The sequence below is a fragment of the Aythya ferina genome (genome assembly GCF_964211825.1).
Source record: "Aythya ferina genome assembly, chromosome: 1".
Lineage (NCBI taxonomy): Eukaryota > Metazoa > Chordata > Aves > Anseriformes > Anatidae > Aythya > Aythya ferina.
The window spans coordinates 109383723-109394612 of record NC_140296.1 but is presented as its reverse complement, the minus strand read 5'-3'; positions in this window follow the sequence as shown (position 1 = coordinate 109394612).

Here is a 10890-nt window from a genome sequence, read left to right as displayed (position 1 = left end):
AATTTTCATTCCAGGGACAGAGTACAGAACAGCCCACTAGATGACACAAGATGCGGCCATCTGACAAAGACTGGGAATGGACTTGGGCTTTCTGTTCTAATAATCACAAGTGCCAGTAACAGGACAGGAAGAGAGATTCAAACATAAATAAATTAATTAGCAAGGACATTATTTATACACTGGGAATTCCCAGTGTATGTGGTGTCTGCTCTAATAACCCATGGACAAATCACCTCTTCTTGCTATAACACCTCAGGGAGAGGACCAGAAGAGAAAGACAACCATAAGTTTTCATCTAAAGGAAAAAGGATAAGAAGCAGCTTGAAAACCTGCAGGGAAAGATCCTGCATATTCATAAAGAGCAGAACAATCCATATGGACACCTGCCCCTCACAACAGCTTCTCTTGCTCCTGGCTACTATTGTTCTAGAGTGATCTGCAGTTAATATCAACAGGACTGTGGTACATGGGCATTTTAGTGCTCCAAGCTTGCTTTTTCCTAACGCAATGAAACACAAATGGCTGTGAAACTTTTTGGAGAAAAGATTGACTTCAAGGAGGTCAAGAAAAATTAAAAGTCTCTTCCTTGCTTATGTATCCTTTGTCAGCACATTCTAGCGTTCATGAGCCACATGAAAATGAATGAAAATAAACCTATGTTAATGACATTTTCCCCTTTATGACTCAAAAATTATGGACCAGATTCTTAACTGCTGATAAGCTGTTTAAAACAGTGAAATCATTTGTCGAGTTGTCAGGAAAGCCCAAAAATTCATATTCGTATGTCATGAGGACTGATCCTTTTCCTTTTCATTGGACAGTTTAGCTGGATATTTTTTAAAACAATAAAAATTAAGAAGACTTCAATTAAGAAAAGACTTCATGTCTTTTCTATGAGCTTCATGTCTTTTTCTATGACACAGTGTGTGTCATAAGATTCTAACCTTTAGCCTTTTCTTAAGACAAACACAAAAGTAAGATTCCCATTAAATGGTTGCCTTGTATGTCATTTTTACCTCCAAGCACTGTGCTCCTCCCATACTGTAGAGTCATTCCGATTTTCAGTACTATTCAGAACAGCATTTGAGCTTTTCTTGGGAGGTGAAATACATCTGATATTTTGTAAAGAAATAAAAATTTTCATTATGCACAGTTTTGTTTTCTCTAATTGGCCAATTTGTTTTCTCTAATTGGCCAATGAACATATAGGCATGAACATGTGTTTAGTTACATGATGTAATGTGTTGCTGCAATAGTGATCACAGAATCACAGAATCACAGAATTTTCAAGGTTGGAAGAGACCTCAAGGTCATCGAGTCCAACCTCTGACCTAACGCTAACAGCCCTCCACTAAACCATATCCCTAAGCTCTACATCTAAACGTCTTTTGAAGACTTCCAGGGATGGTGACTCCACCACTTCCCTGGGCAGCCTGTTCCAGTGCCTCACAACCCTTTCAATGAAGAAGTTCTTCCTAACATCTAACCTAAAACTCCCCTGGCTCAACTTAAGCCCATTCCCCCTCGTCCTGTCACCAGGCACGTGGGAGAACAGGCCAACCCCCACCTCGCTACAGCCTCCCTTGAGGTACCTAAAAAGAGCGATAAGGTCACCCCTGAGCCTCCTCTTCTCCAGGCTGAACAAGCCCAGCTCCCTCAGCCGCTCCTCGTAGGACTTGTTCTCCAGGCCCCTCACCAGCTTTGTCGCCCTTCTCTGGACCCGCTCGAGCACCTCGATGTCCTTCTTGTAGCGAGGGGCCCAAAACTGATAGCCTACAATGATATGAAACCATGATATTAAGATAGAAAAGGATTATGGTGTTAAAATTCACAGCATCTTAAAGCTCTGAAGTTAAAAAAAAAGGGGGGGGAGGGGGCAAGAAAAGAAAAAAAAAAAAGACTCCCACAACACTTTTTAAAGACAAACATAACCATATAATTTATGGTACATGGTAATTACTTCCCAGTTTGAGATGTTCACTCTTTCCTCCCATTGTAATTTCACATACTGGATAATGAGTATTCTCTGCACTGAAACAAGAGTAATGGCTGTGCAGAAGGAGAATGGTTACTTGATCATTGTACAATAAAACGTGTCACTTCTTCTCTGTGCATGACTCAAGTACAGGTGTGCAGAGGAATAAAACCGAAAGGCCAGTTTATTGAGTTAAAAATAAAAATATGTAAAAAAATATTAAAAAAGGGAGGAAGGGAGGGAGAAAGTGAAGGAGGAAAGGAGGGAGGGAGGGAGGGAGGGAGGGAGGGAGGGATGAAGGAAGGAAGGAAGGAAGGAAGGAAGGAAGGAAGGAAGGAAGGAAGGAAGGAAGGAAGGAAGGAAGGAAGGAAGGAAGGAAGGAAGGAAGGAAGGAAGGAATCCTTTAACAAAGATGCCTTTCTCTTAGCTTATTATAATATTATCAGTACCATTGCCATATTCTGTATTTTAAAAGGGGACAAATGCTTGTACTCACAGAGATGAGATTTCAGCTGAAAAACAGAAGTGGAAATAGAACAGAAAAGATCCCTAAACAACATCATTGGTAGGTAAAAAAACTACTCTTTCAGCCACTTTTCCAAAGATAAATACACAGCTCCAGTCATAGTGAAGAAACAGCCTAGAACGGTAACTAAGCCAGTTTCAGCCAAACCTAAGAAATAATTTCCTGAATATACACAAGAGGAAATGAAAACACCTCAAATCAGAACAATCAACAACATCTATAGCATAGTCTCAAATGTTGTAGAATCTGAAGAATAATTTTTTAAATACAGTGGTATCATCCTATTTCTAGGAAAATAGAATGTCTATAATTCATTAGAATATTATGAATTTCAGTGTAGTGAAAATCAGTTTGAATTTAAACTACAAACTAATTCACAATGCAAAGATAAATCCTAAATGGGAAAAACAAATCTTACAGAATCCTCCCAGAATTAATATGGGATTTCTCCAGGTTCAAATTACAATAACACCAGCATCAACTGAGTCCTCAATTAACCTTGTCTGACATTCCACCAGAATATTTTAAGCAATGTGAAGCATGCAAATAGAGATTTAAATTAAACACTGACTTCATACATTGGGCAGTCTGGAGAATAATGTGAAAAATTATGTAACCAGCTCAGTGCTTCTATAAACACCAAATGTTGATGCAGAGGAGACTGACAAAATTGAGGATCAGCATCCTAATTCCTTTCTCAGGTAGATCCTAGAGAGATTAAGAACTTGTTTACACGGGGGAGCCGGGACTCCATTCACATCCTCTCTAAGCCTGGTTTCTGCACATCGAGGTGACCTGCATTCATACAGCGCAAATCTTATTGTGCATTAACTGCTGAGATACAATATATTCTGTGCTCCTTTTGAAACTGTAGTGGATTCAGAGTGCATTAAGTGAAAGCACGCTAATATCCGTTGGGTGCAGCTGGACTGCATGCTGCTCTGGAGAGCTGCCAAGCACTCTTGCAGGGGACAGCCTCACATGCCTGTCCCTGCCCTTGCCTCTTCCCATCGGATGCTGCTTCCTGGTTAAACACTGGCATGCAGTTGGGGCGAGCCCTTGGCTGGTGACAAATGCAACCCAGAGGTCGCATTGGTGCTATTCTCATTAATATAACTGTGCTCTGGCACAAGACTATCATCTGCCTCGATTAGGACAGGCAACTTCTGGAAGTGGAAAGGTGAAGGTTCAGTCTGCTTTGCAATGAAATAAGGCAACAAGTATAATGTTTCAGATAGCTGATATGTGGGTCAGGGTTGGGGTTTTCTGCCATTCTTAACTGCAGCAAGGGACTAACATGAACCTCTTTATACCCCTTGTTCAAACCCTGTCAGCTCATTGCATAGTCAGCTTATTAGCAGAAGCAATGTGATCTGGACTTTTTATTTTTATTTTTTTCTAGATTTTTTCCGACTTTTAACTTTTCTTTTGCTCCTATTAGATACAACCCATATTAAATGCTTTTGTATACCTTCAGGACCTGTTGTTTTTGTTGTTTTGTTGTTTTGGTTTGTTTGTTTTCTTCCATGTATCTGCTGAAGATTTTGTAGCTATTTGAGTTTTTAACCTTTCCTCTTGTGCTGAATGCAGTGACTGTGGCAGAGAAGAAGCTGTTCAGATTCACTGCTTGTTATATATATTTAAAATTCCCTGCTTCCAATCTGACTATCAAACAGGTATTTGTATATATCTGCAAAAACTCTTTTCTCTTCCTCCATGCTGATAACCTTTTCCCCTACATGTTCAGAAGGACAACTGTCTTCCCTGTTCCACCCCAGATACACTGCTGAAAAAAAAACAACTCAAGACTGTAGTACTTCACTGCCTCTCAGCTATCCATTCCTACCTATTCCCCCTTTCCTATCTGCTATCTGACAAGTTTATTGTTGTTTTTTGTTTGTTTGTTTGTTTGCTTTGTGTTTGTTTTCTTTCCACCCCTCCTCTTTGGCTTCTCCTGTCAGGAAAACTTCTCTTCCCATAGCACTCTTAAAATGGTGACTGCCAGCTCCTGCCTTTTGATGCAAAAAATAAAAAGCAAAGTGATTAACACTGTCCCCTTACCCTCCACCCCCCAAAAAATATTAATAGAAGTGTACTTACTGTGCACAGTGCAAACTAAGAATAGTGTTAATTACTATATCCTAAGTAATAGGGTACAGAAATGCTGTCATTTTAATCAATGGGTTTTGAAGTTCCAGCTTTCACGATACGTAATGAAGTACATTTTGAAGTGCTGTATCATAGAGCGTTATAGCACATTTTATAGGCTTTTTCTTCCCCAATTACAAAGAGGAGAATTTCTGTAGCAGAAACATATTTTTGAGGCTTTTTCCAAGGATAAAACTTAGCAGAGCAGCTGTAAATCAGCTCTGCATAAGAAATGCATAGCCAGAGTGAGCAGTGAGGTGGGAGGCTGAAGATAACGTTAACCCCTCATGCTCTGAGCACTTGTTTCAAAACACTGTTGCTGCCACTGTGTTCTTTGTGCCTGTCCTCAGGAGATATGAAATGGATTTCACCATGCAGGAACTGCAAGGTGGGGAACAGCAGGAGAAGAATTTATGACAACATGAAGCTTTAAGGCTGCAAGCTTTTCCTTAAGTGTTTCTCTCAATTAATCATCTAAAACAGTTGTACCTTGCTATTTCTTTCTTACCGTAAACTTGGCTGTTTTCCTTCAGAAATGAAGTATATACAAGAAAGCTTTCTGTGTATTTGTTTGTCCCTTTGTCCTCTAACAACTCTTGAAGTGATGAGAGATTTTCGGCCACATTTGACAATGCATGTCGGGTATACAATGCTCCAAGAAGCTTTGGGAAAATATGTGACTGGATCAAAGACAAATGTGCTGAGGCAGAGACAGGGAGAGCTCAGCCCACAGCCTCTCCTTGTGGCTCTCCCCTCAGCCAAAGGGCCCTGGCTGGCTGAGGATGCCCATCTCCATCATCTCCAAACCCTTGATGTCATGTGGTGCTTCTTACACATAGACAGAGGAGAGGGCATCTCCAGACCCTTGGTGGCTTTCATCGCTTCTTACATGTACACAGAGGAAAGGTTTACTGCAGTTGGAAATGCTTGGGCACAGAAGAGAAGAAACAATACAGCACATAAGGGATCTAGGGGAGACAGCAGGACATTGCTGTGATGTGATGTGTGTGTGGGAAGGGTGACTGCAGGATGAGGTATGGGGTTAGTGCAGATGTGGAGCTGTGGGATGAATGGATGCAGAGCACAGACATAGGAAGCCTGGTTTCATTTCCACCCATTGAAACAAAGCCACATGTTGCAACATCTGTTGCAACATGTAATTTTGCACAGTTTGTTGAAGCAGTAGTTCAATAGTTATATCTTACTTGTATTTCTCAAAAATAAAGATTTGCTTTATTCATCTGAGATATGGTTTTTATGAGTCTTATAATGCTAGCTACACAAAAGAAAAGTACATTTCTCATACTTAAGATTTTTCATGGCTCAATAGACTAAGTTTAAAATAAAATGGGATAACAGTGGGAACATAACCACACTGTGCACACAATGAAAGCAGTGTTTCCCCCACTTTAAAAGGTCTTTGTTCAATACCCCTGAAACATTCACAAAATAGTCTGTGAACTCTTTAAGAAGTCATCTATTAAATGTTCATGAAATACACAAGAAAATGTTACAACAAAAAAAAAAAAAAGGGGGCGGGGGAGAGAATCAGCCCCTAAAGTTTAATTTAAATTAATTTTAAATTGATGATCAAATAATGACTGTTGTTATTTATTCTCCATATAAGGTACAAAAGATGTCTCTGATCTAGTGTCCAGAGCACAAGTGATTTTGGAGAGTTTCTCTTCATTTCTCTGCTCCCTTTTGCACTCTCTTAGATGTACAAACTGTAGCATGCAATTATGTGAAAAGGACAGGTACTGCCCAGCAGCTGGTAGCCTACTTACAGAGCAGTCTCATCTGCCCTCAGCTCCCAAAACCTTCTATCATCCTCCTGTAGCTTAAGCGATAGTTAAATTGCCCTTTCTCATGATTTTTATTATTTAGGAAAAGGCAGGAGAGAGACAGCAGGATCTCCCAGGTAAAGGTTCTGTCACCTCTATTAATATAAGCATGGTGGTAAGAATAGTGCTATCTGTTTCACTAAAACAAATAGGTATGATTTACTGGCAAGCAATTCATCTTATGCTTTCACTAATCAGTGATATTGATAAACTTGCCATAATAACATACAAGGCCTAAAGCTGTTCTGACTCTAAGATCTGAATTGCAGAGCGGGGCCCAGCTGACAGCAAGATGTCAAATATAATCTCCTCCTAACCTGAAACATATTGGCAAAGACCAGCAGCACAACACGGAACACTTTTTATTCAAAGTGTTTTGAAAAGGTACCAGACTCTCAAAAGGGGCAAGTCTAGGAATAGGTATATGTGAATTTGGTCCCAGAATTGCAGTTGTACAAGGTTCACAGCACACCAAAAGAAAAAGCTTTCAGAATGCTTATCACCTAAACACACACAAAATAGAACAGAGTGGGTAGGAAGGAAGAAGCAAACTCACTGAGATGGATATAGTGTAGCCCTGAATATGCAACTGTAAGAGAGGTCAGGCTTTTGTGCAAACCAAACAGCTCATGTAGGCAGATATGGGAGAAGCTTTTTCTGCTGCTATTCAAAGTCAACTGTCCATTTCAGAGCAGCATTCCTGTGTTCTTCTCAATATCTATTTGCACTGTGACTCTTCTCCTGGTATTCTCTACTTGCAATTGTTTGAGATCGTCACTTACTCACTAGAAATAACAGTAAATAAAACACAAGAATAAATAAAAAGGCATGACTCAATTTGGGATTAAAAAAAAAAAAAAAAAAAAAAAAAAAAAGAAGCCAGTTTGAGTTAGGTTAAAAAGTGTTCAGCATAGGCAAATTAGATGAAAGCCGATATCTACCCAAGAGATTGCATATACACACTAGACAAAGGAGACCCACCTAGCTTCCCCAAATAAGGAATCAGCTCTCATGAGCTGATTTTATTTTTTATTCCACTTGCATGATAGGAAGATCCGATCACTTCCCACAGGACCCAGATGTAATCAGAGTAGTTTCTTCAATCTTTTCTCATAAGTCAGTCCTCTTTGCAATCACTAGTGCTGCATTTCTTTGAATTCCCTTCCAGCTGGTCTGCAAGTCTGGTAAGAGGCTGTCCAGTCCCACATATGGTCTTCAAAGGGTCAGCTTCCATCCACTTCAAAGGGACCTGAGGGCATTCAGTAGGAAGCACTGAACATCTTGTGGGATCAGCCATTTTCCATTTCCCAGGTCTCAGACAAAAAGGGATTGTTGTTCCTTCCTGAATAAAGGCATGATGGTTTTTCATTTGCAGATGAAAATAAAGAACAATCAGAAGAAAAAAAAATCAACAAAAGAAAAAAAAAGAAAGAAAAGGAAAAATAAATGTTTATTTTGCTGTGATACTGCATTGCAGATTCGCATCTAATTTTCTGCCAGTATTATCCACTCAGTCTCTTTCAACATCACCGTTTTCCAAATTTTTCCTCCCACTGAATCTGTATGTTTGATTAATGTTTTCCCAGATGTCTGAACCTGGGGAAAAAAAGCACTTTCAGTCTCATTTTGTTAAGTGCTAGGAATCTCTTTGATGATCCATAACTAATTTTACTGTACTTGTCACAAAGCAGATGTGTGGCAATAGTCCCCTATGCATGCTGCATTCAATCATTACAAATGCCAGAATTCTCCTCTCTCTCTCTCTCTCTTTTTTTTTTATTTATTTTATTTTTCATTAGTAATTAACCTTCACAGTTTATCATAGTGTCTTTCACTGGTTTAATGATCACATTTGAGACATGAGTTGTACAGTTGGTCCTGCCACATTTTATCCTTCTTTTTTGTCTTTCAACCCTTCATAGAAAACCAGATTAGGATGCAGTCTAGTTTCAGGAATGGATCAAGTCTGTGTTATGGCTATTACGTCTCAGTCATTTTGTGCATTAACACTCCTTATTTCTAATTTACCTGATATTTGCCTTCAAAGGATGGAGAGTCTTTAAACATTAAGTGGAACTATTAAAATGAAAGACTGTAAATAATTCCTTCTTAAAGAAGGTGTATTCTGTTATCTCTAACTCAGCATCCATAACTGCAATAGCTGTAAAGTTCACTTTTGTTTTAGGCTCCCCTGCTGTAAAGGTAAAAATCACCTCTGAATTGTCCCTCTTATTCCTGAGAAGATTCACCTATAACAAAAACAGAGCAATGACTGATGTTATTGACTCTGACAACTGGAGGAATTCATGGAACTAGCTAAAAAGAAGCAACCCCATTGTGACTGTACGGAAACTGCTACCATTTAGCAACACAGAGTAGCTGAGGCTGGAAGTTACTTCTGGAGACTCTCTTGTCCATAAACTCTACTCAAAGCAGGGTCACCTAGAGCAGGCTACTTAGGGCCTTGACCAATTGGGCTTCGAATATCTTCAGTGACAGTGGAAACTTGACAGCCTCTCTGGGCAACCAGTGTCAGTGTTTAAAATGATGACTTTCACGGTAAAAATAAATAAATATAATATAATATAATATAATATAATATAATATAATATAATATAATATAATATAATATAAAATAGAGGAGTTTTTGTTTGTTTGTTTGTTTGTTTGTTTTTTCGTTAAATAGGATTACTTGTATTTCATTTTGTGCCCATTTACTACATTTATAAAATTACACCTCATAACATGGGCCACGTTTTTCTGCCAGGGTGATTTCTGCTGGATGTTACAAATATGCATATATTTTTCTGCAGAAGTTATCAAAGTGAAGTTATAATACCAAGCTAGATCATTTTGCTACTGGATGCATCTAAAGCCTTATGAAAAAAAAAGTGGTATCTTATTCATTGTAGTGCATATGAAAAATACACTAGCTATATACAGAATTAAAGGAATTTGCTAGTTGATGTTGCAAATAGAAGCCACAAATAATTATAGTCTTAGTAGTATCAATAGGTTTTAAAACAGAAATTACATCATTGTTCTCATTCCTTCTTCTAAAACTATAGGAAAATTAGCTTGTTTTTTTTTTTTTTTTTTTTTTTTTTTTTCACTATCAGATTCCATTTTATTGTAGGTGAAGTATTTGTATGTGCATGTGTGTGGGTACATGTACATTTTTGCTCTGAAGAAGACACAGAGTAAATTGAGACAAAATTTGTGTTTGCTTCTCAAAACTGGATGTTGGAGAATCCATCACAGATCTGTGGTATAAAGTTGGAGCAAAAGCATTGTTGTTACTAACAAAAATATTAATTGGATGACATTCATTTGCAAAACTTAAATTTCAAGAACTTCAGTGCTGTAACAGCCATTGTTTCTAGTCCCTTCTTCAGAAAGTTCTTAGTGCCCAGATGGCCAAATACATAACTCTTACTGAAACTGAAGGACAGTTCTGCCTTTAAGGCAGATGGAATACAGTAGAGAGACTTTTTGTCTGACGAAGTGGACAGAACCTGCATTTTTGTCAAGGGTCATTCTGCTGAGCTTCTGCAAGCTGACTGCTTTGGGCAGGTCTTTTGCAATAAACACCCAAAGATCCAACCTGGTCAGTGTTAGGCTGAGTTGTTTGTCTACTCAAGACCATATGAGCTAGCAACTCACTGGCCTCCCTAGAGCTGGATAATAATATTTGCTTTCATTATGTACTAAATATTCCTTGCCATCGCTTGTAAAGTTATGGCTAACCAAGGGAGAATGGCAATCTTTCTAGCCCTTGGGTATGACTGGTGATTTCCTAGCCCTGTATTTGGATAGTACAACAGCCCCCTCCTCTCTACAGGAAATCTTTGTAGAAAGGGAGCCAGAGAGTACTGGATGTGTTCCGCCATCTGGATGACAGGGCAGGAGCTGGACTCTGAAACATGCCATAATATGCACCTGTTGCTTAGCCTAAACATGGCAAATAGCTGGAAATGAGTAATAGTTGTAATGGGTGATTTAGTTTTGGCGGATAAGTTTGGTTTTCTGACAGGAACTGAGGTATCATCTTCAGTCTGGAGGTTTGTCAGGTGCAGGATGGATTTTATCTTCCAAACAAGAAAGGTAAGCCCCCTAAAAGGCAAGTGGCTAGCTGAAATATGCTACTCTTGTTTTGGCTTCTTATAACTTGGATTATCTTTATTTCGGCCCCGGTAATACACTTTACCCTTCTGATATAAATTGGGATTCTTTTTGATATCAGAAATTATGTTCTGGGATGCAAAAAAATCCTCTGTTACACACACACAGTTGTGCTCTGTGCCTTTTTGACAAAAACATAAATAAAAATAAAAAGGCATTAAGAAGGGAAAATATTGCCACTTTTGTATTATTAATTATTTATTTTTAACAACAGT